Here is an 11,122-nt window from a genome sequence, read left to right as displayed (position 1 = left end):
ATGTGTTTCAGGTTCTTCGGAATCGTTGGAAGGCGGCGGCTCGATTGTACACACGCAACAGAAAAGAGTGATGAATACAGATCCTGGAATTTCATAATGTTCTGAAAACCTTGTTGGTGATTTTTAAATAAAAAGTGTTTATATTGGAAAATGTGCATTTTTATGAAATAAAAACGAATAAAGTAAATTTAAAAATTTTCGGTGTTACAAGTTGGTGTCAGAGCCTTGGTTTGAGGGATTCGGATACACCTTCGTGTATGTCCGGACTCAAACTGAGGATTGAGAAAAAGGTTTTCAAAAGAAATGGGTTTTCAAAAAAAATGAGTAAGAGAATTTATAAGAGAAAGAGATAACGAATAGTGTGTACAATTAGTCAGCGCCCGAACGGTGATTTCCCAAAAATACGCTTACATTGTGTGATATGAGTAATATGTGAAATGTTATATATTCTAGAGAGTAGGCTAGATATTTTATATTTTAACGGTAGTGTGGCCTGATTTGTGATGTCTTAGCCTAGGAGTTACTGTTATTTGTGAATTGCTTTTGTGCATGTGCGAATTATGAGTATCCAGCAGGAATCCTATTTAGAGAAGGATTTGAGTAGAGGAGTAATCTAGGAGATATACCTAGATGAGCATTTAAGTAGCCTTCTGAGGAGGTAGTCGGATACCCGGAAGGGGTGGAGTTGCTTGAGCTCGGTGACGTCTTTGATTACGAGTGTAGCAAGCAGAGTTGTAACCTAGAGTGGTGATACGTGTTGATAAGGGACTATTCGATGCCCGAATGTTTCTTGCTTCATGCTTTGTGGAATTCTCGGTGATGGGAGTCGGCTACTAAGTGAATATGACGATATTCAGGAGGTAGACGGCTGGCATCACTAGGAGTTCTTCAGCAGCTGATGGTAGGAAGGTGTGGGAACCTAGGAAGAGCCTGGGAAGTGATCTTTTTTAGATGAGTAGGGGGATAATGGAGAGTATTTGCAGGAAGAGCGGCCAACAGGGCGGAATGTGTAAGTGAGGAGGTTGAGCAACTACTTAGGAGATCTGGGATGATTCATGTGGAAAGTATGGGTAGATGTGGCAGGTAGTATGGTCCCGTACTAATGAAAGCAGAGGACCCATACTCGATACATGGAAAGTTCTTGGGATTTTAAGTAGCAGATGAGAGGGATCATATGGTTTGAGTACCATGATCAGTAGCAGATGAGAGGGATCGTATGGTTTGAGTACCATGCTTGGAAGCAGGTTGGGAAGTGATGTCATGGTTTGAGTACCATGATTTATAGCAGGCAGAAAGATAGCAACATGGTTCGAGTACCATGGCTGCAATGATTAGTGTTACTGGTCCTACCAGTTATGCCATTATGTTGATTATATCGAGATCAGGTATGAGAGAGTATGCGGATTGAGGGCCAATTTGAATAAGTTCGAGGGAGTATGCTTGAAAGAGAAATGGGATTTGTTTAAGAGGTTTTATTTGTGAGGTGCCAGTGGAAACTGCATGACTTAAGGATAAGTGGCATGATGTTGTTGAAGAAGCAGGGCGCGAGTCGAGCCAGCGGCTGATGGATGAGCCATCACCTTCTATGGTGAGAGTTACGTGGTTTCCGTTCTTTAGAGGGGAAATGAGCTATCGAGTTTCTGGTTCCAGAATTTGGAGGCCGTGGAGTAGTACTGGTGGTGATCTTTTCAGGGTGTTTAAGCGATTTGTCTGTGGTGAAGTTCTTGTACCATAGAGCCAATGGTGGAAACGGAGAGTCTTGGGTGATTTGGGGTAGTTGGGATGTCCAGCTATGGGGCAGTATGAGGTCCTGAATGATTAAAGGAAGTTATGGGGAGAAGTTATGAGGTCTTCGTCTGTGATTTAGAGTATTTGGTATTGCTAGGTTTCTAATCGAGGAGATCATCAAGCATTGCATAGCTCAATCAGAGAATAAATGTGATGTTATTAGTGGAAGCAGTCTGCGGATGGATTGAAAGTGCTCCAATTGGCGATGGTTCGAACCCTAAGTGGGGGAGAACTAGGAAATTGCTGAAGGGATTTGAGAATTGTGCAAAATCAGTTAGAGGACTGGTTATAGTGATTATGTGGCAGATTCTTGGGTTCAAGGCCATGTTGGTGGATAGGGCGAGGTGCAAGTGAGATGATGCCTGTCGTGTGTGGTTAGGAAGGAATGAGTGATTCTATGGCAGGTGGCCGTTGGTCAGAGAGGTTGTTCGGGTCAGAATTTCAGTGTGTAAAACAAGATGAGACAGTTAAGTCCTTGAGTTCAGAGAGCAGCAGTAGAGGTTGACAGGTATATGTTCAGAACGTGATCTCCTCACCAGGAAAAGCAACAATTGGTCTGTTAGTTAATTTTGGAGACGGTATGAGTAAGATGGTATGAGTAGCGATCGGCATGGGTGAGTTTTCGGGTCCTTGTAGTTGAGTTACGGGTTATTGGCGATGTCCTGTGTTCAATTTGGAAAGGGAATACTTCGAGGTTGCAAGTGTTGCAAGATGAAGATCGATTTCAAGATTCCAATGAAGGGAGGCAGTATCTGTGTATGATGCTATGAGTGTGAGATCAGTGATTAAGAGAAGGCATCGTGGGATGTTGTGATGGCATCCTGAAGTATCAGAATATGTTTTCATTAAGTTCGGATTATTTTGGAATTGTGAGTCAGACGCAGATAGTGGGTATCAAGTGAGTACGGTTCCGGTGAAAACCCTATGGCCAAATGACATCAGGTGAGGTGATTCGGGAAGGTGGTTTGCAGTAGGGAAGGTGTGTTCGGATGCTGTCAGAAATAGCAGTTCATAGCTTGAGTAGGTGTGTACACTTACGCATGGCCGGTCCACAGGACACAAGTTCATGATCACGGTGTGGCGTCTATGTGAAGGTGAGATTATGAAGAAGTAAGGGGTTGGTGCGGTAAGACTGCGGGGAGACGTATTTCAGTGGCTTAGAGAAGAGGTTGTGGTGATGCTACGCGGAGCCGTAGTATTCATGGATCAGAGAGGTTAGGGTAATGCTACGGGGAGCCGTAGTATTCACGGATCAGAGATAGTTTGTAGTGATGCTACGGGGAGCCGTAGTATTCACGGATCAGAGAGGTTAGGGTGATGCTACGGGGAGCCGTAGTATTCACGGATCGGAGATAGGTTGTAGTGATGCTACGGGGAGCCGTAGTATTCACGGATCGGAGATAGATTGTAGTGATGCTACAGGGAGCCGTAGTATTCACGGATCAGAGAGGTTGGGATGATGCTACGGGGAGCTGTAGTATTCACGGATCAGAGAGAGGTTGTGGTGATGCCACGAGGAGCCATAGCATGCACTAATCAAGGAAGGGTTGAGATACTGCGAGGGTGGTAGCACTCTCTAGTCAGTAAGGGAATGTTGGGATAAACTATTCTACGATCAGAGCATAACGCGGAAAGGTTGTTTCGCTTGGGTAGCCCAAATATATGAGGTATGGGAGCCTGATGGTTAAATTAGGGACAAGATTGTGGTTATCTCATTTGTCTGCAACGGTTATATTGGATGGAATCATGGTTGTTGTAGATGAGTGAGTTAAGTGTGGGTTGCGAATCATCAGTCTCGATATGAGTGGTTCTTGGGGCGAGTGGTCCAACCCGAGGATTGATCAAATTCTTGAGGTTAGTTTGATTTTGAAAGTGCGTCGGGAAGGAAATATGAAGTTTCAGATTTAGGGAATGAGTACTTTTCAGAAAAGTTAGTTGTCATCTAGATTTGAGACCATAGGTTCAATGTTTGGATGGGATAGTGCAGTGAGTTGCACGAAATTCTTGAGCCTTAGATGTCAAGTGTCAGGAGTGATCTGATACTTGAGTGTGGATTTTAGTGTTCGCTGGGGATAGCTAGAATTGGTGACTTGTGTGTCACCATGGGTTGAAACACTTGTGGTGAAAAGGAAGTGGTGGGTCATGCATAGATCTTCTTCGGAGGTTCAATAGTGAAAATCACGGGTAACTTGGTGCTCAGGGTTGGAAAGGGAGATCTGGCAGGGTGTCGAGGCTTGAGATTGCTATACGTCAGTAGATGATTCTGATTAAGCATAAACATTTCCCTGAGTTCGAAGGCAAGGTTTTGAGTCTTTGTTCAGATGAGATTTCGATGATAGTGCAGGGAATGGGTTCCCTGTGTAGCGTAATCCTTTTGCTCCTTTGAGCGGGATGAGGAGCATGAGATGCGAGTGGTATGGATGATCGATAGCCGATCAATTGTTTTCGTAGGGAAGAATCAGAGGAACAGTGAGTTATCAGAGTTGATGATTCTGGTAGAAGGTGGCATGAGGATAATACGTACGGGAGGTGTCCTCTTTAGTGATATTGGTGTGGTATGAGATCCTACGGTGGTATCTTACGGGTTATTGGATTCTAATTATGTGGGGTCAAGGAGCGATTTCGAGGACGAAATCTAATTCAAGTGGGGGAGAATTGTAACATCCAGATTCTTGGGTATGTATTATATCATTTATATATTTTGAATTAATTGAAGGGACTCGGCGAGTTGGTGGATTAACTCGTCGAGTAAGGGCGCGATCACGTGACGTGTTTAAATGAATGGACTCGACGAGTCGAGCATTGGACTCGCCGAGTCGGCGCTGTGGAGGAAAACCCTAATTGTCCGTGTTTGGGACCTATTTAAAGAGCCTTAGGGTCTTCAATTGTGGCTATCCTTACCCTGGAGAAACCGTAAATCATCCTTGAGATCTTTGAGAGTAAACAAGAGCCATCTTGAGCATTTTGGGTGTGTCATATCTAAAGAGAATATGAGATTCTAGCAAGAGGGACCAGAGGAGGTTGATGTACTGAGGTTATGAAGCCTGGAGATTCATTTTGAGGTAACAAATCGGACCATTTCTCTTGTTTAATGTTGATTTCATGAATCTATTGTTTCTTAACCATTCTCTTTAGAGGTTTATGGAATGTTTGAGGTCCCAATGTGGAATAAGCCTTAGATCTTGTCACACCCCAAAACCAAGAACGGTGGAAACGTTCTGGGGCGGAGGACGTCATGTACAGTATCACAACAATGAAAAGTAGAAAACAAGCAACAACATCATCCATTTCATTAATAATATAATTATTATACAAGTGTGTTCTATCAAATTTTGATAAACACTAAAGCATAAATCAAAATGAAAGATGAGTCTTGAACGAGCTCCATCTTCCTTAAACCTTGCATCGGTACCTATCTATGATGACCTGAGGATACAAGTAATTTTGAAAGAAAGTATCAGCTTTGAAGCTGGTGAGATCATAAGTATTTTAGTGTCTTAATTTGTATGTAAGAATTTGTATGTATTGAAAATATATTTGAACTATAAGAATGGAAAATGTATATGAACGGTAAGTGTAAAAATGTTTGTAAAACAACTGTAAACATTTGAAAAACCCTAGCAATCCCTATGATTCCTACTATTATATAAAGGGTGTCTTCTACCAAGACCTAACTGTTCTCAATGTAGTCTTCTACCAAGACTTAACTGTTCTAAATGTTCGTTTCTTGTAAAAGTGTGTAATTTTCCCAAGTGTAATTATCATTAACAAAATATAGTGTTTACATTTAATGTTTAAGTGAAATGATCACCAAATATATGAAAAGGGGAAATTAATGTAGTACTGTAGTGTTGTATTATAGGAACTACTGTTGTACTAACTACCTTAAACCGGATTTATATTAAGGTATCATGTGATTAATTGCACAATACTATTGACTTGTAACAACAACATACGTATGGTCGTAAAAAGAAATGATGTTTGGCACCCGCAGACCTGCAGGTCCGGCTGTAGCTAGCAGCAAGGTGTAGGATAGTCAATCCAGTATAGATCTATACGCAAACTCACACTCTCCCTCCAAGAGACTCTGGCTACAACTCGGGCCATGACATTTAAGTCATGCTCCGATACAGGATCAATTTTTTTTAACGTATTTATGTATATGTAATGTACTGTTACTCGTTCTAGTATCGTTGTATATGTTCTCTTTATAGTATAGTTGTATATGCTCTCTTTCTAGTATAGTTTTATATGTAGTCATAGTAATGTAATGTATATGAACGTATGCCTTTGCTACCCAAAGGTACTAAACTGACTGAAAGGAACTATTATGTCCATATATGTATACATGATATATAACTAATATTTAAACGAGCTTCGGACGGGTACCCGATATCCTATCAGACCACATCTAAATCGAGGAAAAGGAAACAAGGTGGATAGCCTTCCTAAGTCTTTTAAACATTACTTATATAACTATACATATATAGGCATGCTTATAACAAAATCTCTATGTAAACGTAATCATGTATTTGTATGGTAATGTACTGTGTGTACTAGTTGTAATGTATTTTCTCTCTATCTAGCAAGTATTGACTCATGAATGAACTGACTCATTGTATGATATCGCGTTCTAGTAATAGTTCTAGTATCTTCCTAAACTACCCATATGGTAGTTTACTAGTAATATAACTAGTACGTATGAACATGGATGTATACCCTTGCTATCCAAGGGCATTGGCTGAACAGGAAAATCCTTTATGACTATATATGTACACATGATATATAACTAATATTTAAACAACCTTCGAACGGTACCCGATATCCCACCAGACCACATCAAGCGCGAAAAGGAAATAGGGTGGATAGCCTTCCTAAGTCTTTTAAACATTTCTTATATAACCATACATATAGAGGCATGCAATTTATAATATAAAAGCATAAAATAAGTTTTGTAAAAACCTTTGAACATAAATATTTTCTAAGAAAAGATCGACTTGATGTCGATCTATAAAAGGGTTTTGAAGGCATGGATTTGATAAAACGGTTTAGTATAAAGAAACATTTGTTTGAAACACAATTTGTAAATAAGTTTGAAATGTAATATACAGAGTATAATGTACAGTGTAATAAGGAGTTTTAAACATATAAAGTGTTTATGAAAATCATTTGAAGGAAACTGTTTGGTAAAACGGCTAATGAGTAGTAAATCATTTGAATGCTGCTTATTAATCACATGTGATTGATATAATAAGTAGCATGATTCTACTTGTATCCCCCCATAAAAAATTTAAAAATAGTTAAAACATTGATTAAGGGGTATGAACTCACTTGTTGTGGCTGATACGAATGAACTGAAGAGGCAGGATGGCTAGGTGTCAAGTGAAGTCTTGAACACACTCTATGATCCTAGTTAACATATAATATCACATATATGTAACAAATTAGTCTATAAAAAACTAATAAATAAGGCCAGACACCCTAGGACATGCTAAACACCTTTATCAAGTGTTATTAGCCTCTAGGATTGTATCTAAGTTGTTGTGAGACAAGGCTAAAGGGGTTTAGGATTCCAAAAGACCTTATGTATGTGTTTACTCTTCATTAAACTCCACACAAAGAGTTTACGGTCGCAAACCCTTGTGTTTACGGCCGTGTACTCCTAGACTTAGTTTCATTTTGTGTTTTGAAGTCCTAAATGATTTCTAGAAGCAATTTGACTTGGTGGGTTAATCCTTGGAAGGGTTTAGGGCATAATATAACTCCTTTTAGGAGTTTACGTCCCTGGGACCATATTCCCTTGGAGATTACGGACGTAGTCTCCCTTGGGAGGATGTTTATGGTGTTTTCAAGTCCCTAAATTAACTAGGAACTAAACTAGGCTTTTGTACTTGGCTTTAGAAGAGTTTATGGCACCATTTGGCACCATTTTATGGAGTTCACGGCCCTAGAACCTTTTAGGCCGTGAACACCTTACTCTTGGTGTTCTAAGTGTGTTAGCTAGTCCTAAACTCATTTAGGTACATGCCCAAATTAGTCTCTTGGCTAAAGGAGGATTTTTAGGGCATTTTGGCACCTAAACATGGAGTTCACGGCCCAAGAACCTCCTTGGCCGTGAACTCACTTTCACCCATTGATTCTAATTGATTTTGTGTCCTAAAAATGCAGTGGTAGTCCCTAGGTTGAGTTCCAAGGTTTTGAGGGACATTGGGACACTTTTGGCCCTTAAAATGGAGTTTACTCCCCAAGTGTTCTTGGGCGGTAAACTCCCAAATCTTGGGGTTTTGATTCCATTTTGAGGTTATAAAATATAATCCAAGCTATATAATACAACTAGATCGAAGTACTCACAATTTGGGATAAAAACCCGAAGATCTGTGAGAGAGAATTTTGGCTTTTCTCTAATTGCGAATGTAACTAATAAATTATTTTGGTTCAGATTTCTATATATAGTCCTAGGATTTTTGGCAGAAAATATTTTTATTCCCGGAATGAACTCTAATATCCTAGAGTATTGGAATAACAGTGTTGCACAAAACCCTAGTGCATCCACTCTCCTGATATCTCCTTAAGTGTAAATCCTTAAAAACTGTCAAACTTATACCCGAAGTCTGGAATTTCTATGTAATTGTTCTAACTTCTTGTAACACCGTGATTTCCAAAAACAAAATTTTTATTCAGATAATCAAATTAATATTAAAAACACTTATTTAAAATCTTATTCACATTCGAATTACAAAACATAGTTTCATTTTCATTATAATAGAAGACCAGGATCCTCCAAAACACAACTCTTTCTTCGGTGTGTACAATCGAACCGTTGCCATCCCGCGTTACTGTAAGAACCTGAAACAACATAACATAAACAACGTAAGCACGAAGCTTAGTGAGTTCCCCAATATACCTTACGCACATACGCCCTCCGGCCCGGACCTTTCGGTCCACATAACATTGCCTTCCGGCCCGACCCTTCGATCCATAATATATATCGCCTTCCGGCCCATAAGATAATTGCCTTCCGGCCCATACACATATATAACACATAATACAAATACTCTAACACATAAAGCACATATATCATATCTCATACCTGACCTTTCTGTCACATAATACCTTGCCTTCCGGCCCATATATAAGCATGCATATCACGCGTAGCAACTAACTTTCCATTTATAGCATATAAACATAACACATAACATACTTGACCCTTCGGTCACACAGTCAAACCCTTCCGGGTGAGGTATAGTGAGAAGACTCACCTCGCGGTCACTGGAAGATAGCAACTCCCGAAATCCCTTGCACTTGATCCTCCGAGCTCCGAGCTCCCTGTCTCATCATATATCCCTTTTTAGCACTTCTATCTTCCACGTTAACTGACCCTAAGAAATCACACCAGTCAACTCTGGTCAACAGTCCATTGTCAGCTCGACTGGACTCGGCGAGTTCCCTGGCGACTCGGCGAGTCTGGTCGTCCTTCAATCCTCTGAGATTCCCCTTCTACTCGTCGAGTATCCTCTTTGACTCGACGAGTCACTCCTAGAAGAATCGCGGGGCCACCCCGACTCTACTCGCCGAGTCTGAAGAACAACTCGGCGAGTCCCAGTGAATCTTCAAGCTACTCGCCGAGTCTGAAGAACAACTCGGCGAGTCCATGCCATGCAGACGAGTAACTGCTCCCTGAAATACATATGGTCCCGAAATACACAATCATGGGACCTTCTGGACCTCTAATCATCCTATTACTGGGGCATAAACTTTTGCATAACAACATAATAATCCATCAATTCACCAAATGGGTTTCACAAACCCTAATCCCATAACACATCAACATAGCAGAGGATAATTCGAGTTCTTACCTGAATAATGTATCCTCTTTGTCCCCAATCCTCAGAATGTGACTCCCTTGCTGCTCCTTTAGCCAATCCCCTCTCTTCCTTGCACAACAATTCTTCCAAGATCAACAATGGCCCTAAGACTTTGCTCCAGATGCCATAGTCGTTTAGGGTTCTCCACAATCGGCCAAAAGACGTGAAATGACGACATAACAACCCTTATATACGACCCAATACGAAACGGCTAGGGTTTCTGCTGAACAGCGTCGACTCGCCGAGTCCATATCTGGACTCGTCGAGTCACGTCGCGAACCCGCGACCAAGTCTGCGACCCTACTCGGCGAGTCAAGCTCCAACTCGCCGAGTCCCCCTTTTAGAACACCCCAAAAATGCAATTTAACAATACTTGAGATTTTGGGCTGTTACAATTCTCCCCCACTAGAATTAGACTTCGCCCTCGAAGTCTCACTCTGAAAATAGTGCCGGATGTTGCTCCCGCATCTCACGTTCCGACCTCCCTAGCCACTACCGATCTCTTCCGAGGCTGCCACCGAACCAATACCAGAGGTACCTCCTTGTTCCTTAGAACCTTGATCTTCCGATCTCCGACGGCCACTGACCTCTCGACGTAACACAGGCTCGCATCCACCTAATCGTTCTCTAGCAGAACCACTGCTGACTCATCCGCTATACACCTCTTCAACTGCGACACATACCAGTGTCATGGATCCGCCCCAATTCCGTTGACAGCTCCAAACGATAGGCCACCCTTCCTACCTTCGCACCTTCACGAAAAGACCCAACATACCGGGGCCCCCCATTTACCCCTCTTCCTAAATCGAGGCACCCCGTCAGAAATACGAAGTCGCTGACCTGAATCACATGCTCGTAACGGCGTCTGCCTGCATAACCTTCCTGTTAACTCTAGACAATCACTAACTCTCTTTAACCTGCTGAGTCTGCTTTGTCAACTAAAGTACGAACTCTGAACTGCTCATCACTCTCTGTAATCGGAAATTACCCACGATGCACCCTGCTCCAAATCTCAACGATCACTCGACCCATAAGGGTTAGGAAACCATGAACCACCGGATCCCCGATCCAAAGCCCACTTTGTCCATTCCGAACCGACTGAGAGATCCATCCTCCCTCTCAGATCAACTCTCACAAGTTCCCTCTTGCCATCACATACACCTACTGAACTAGTCCCAGCACCCGCAGGTGGAAAGACCCGATACACTGATGATATCCTCGAACATCTCCCAAAATGAACCACTACATCCACCCTACACTCTGATCAGATTCACACTGAGAATTTAAAACTTTCTCTCTCCATGCATCCCTTCTGAGCCTCAACAGACATCCCAACCGGATGGGTTCCTACTCCACTGTCGCGAACACGATGCTCAAAATCATACTTGAAATACTCTAACCATAACCCTGCTCTGCAGCTTCCACTTTCGTGAACTTGCACCCCCTTCGGAGTTACATACCCTCCTCTT

This window comes from Lactuca sativa, chromosome 9, assembly GCF_002870075.4.
Source record: "Lactuca sativa cultivar Salinas chromosome 9, Lsat_Salinas_v11, whole genome shotgun sequence".
NCBI classification, from domain to species: Eukaryota; Viridiplantae; Streptophyta; class Magnoliopsida; order Asterales; family Asteraceae; genus Lactuca; species Lactuca sativa.
The sequence above is the reverse complement of the archived record's forward strand: the minus strand, read 5'-3'. Positions refer to the sequence as shown.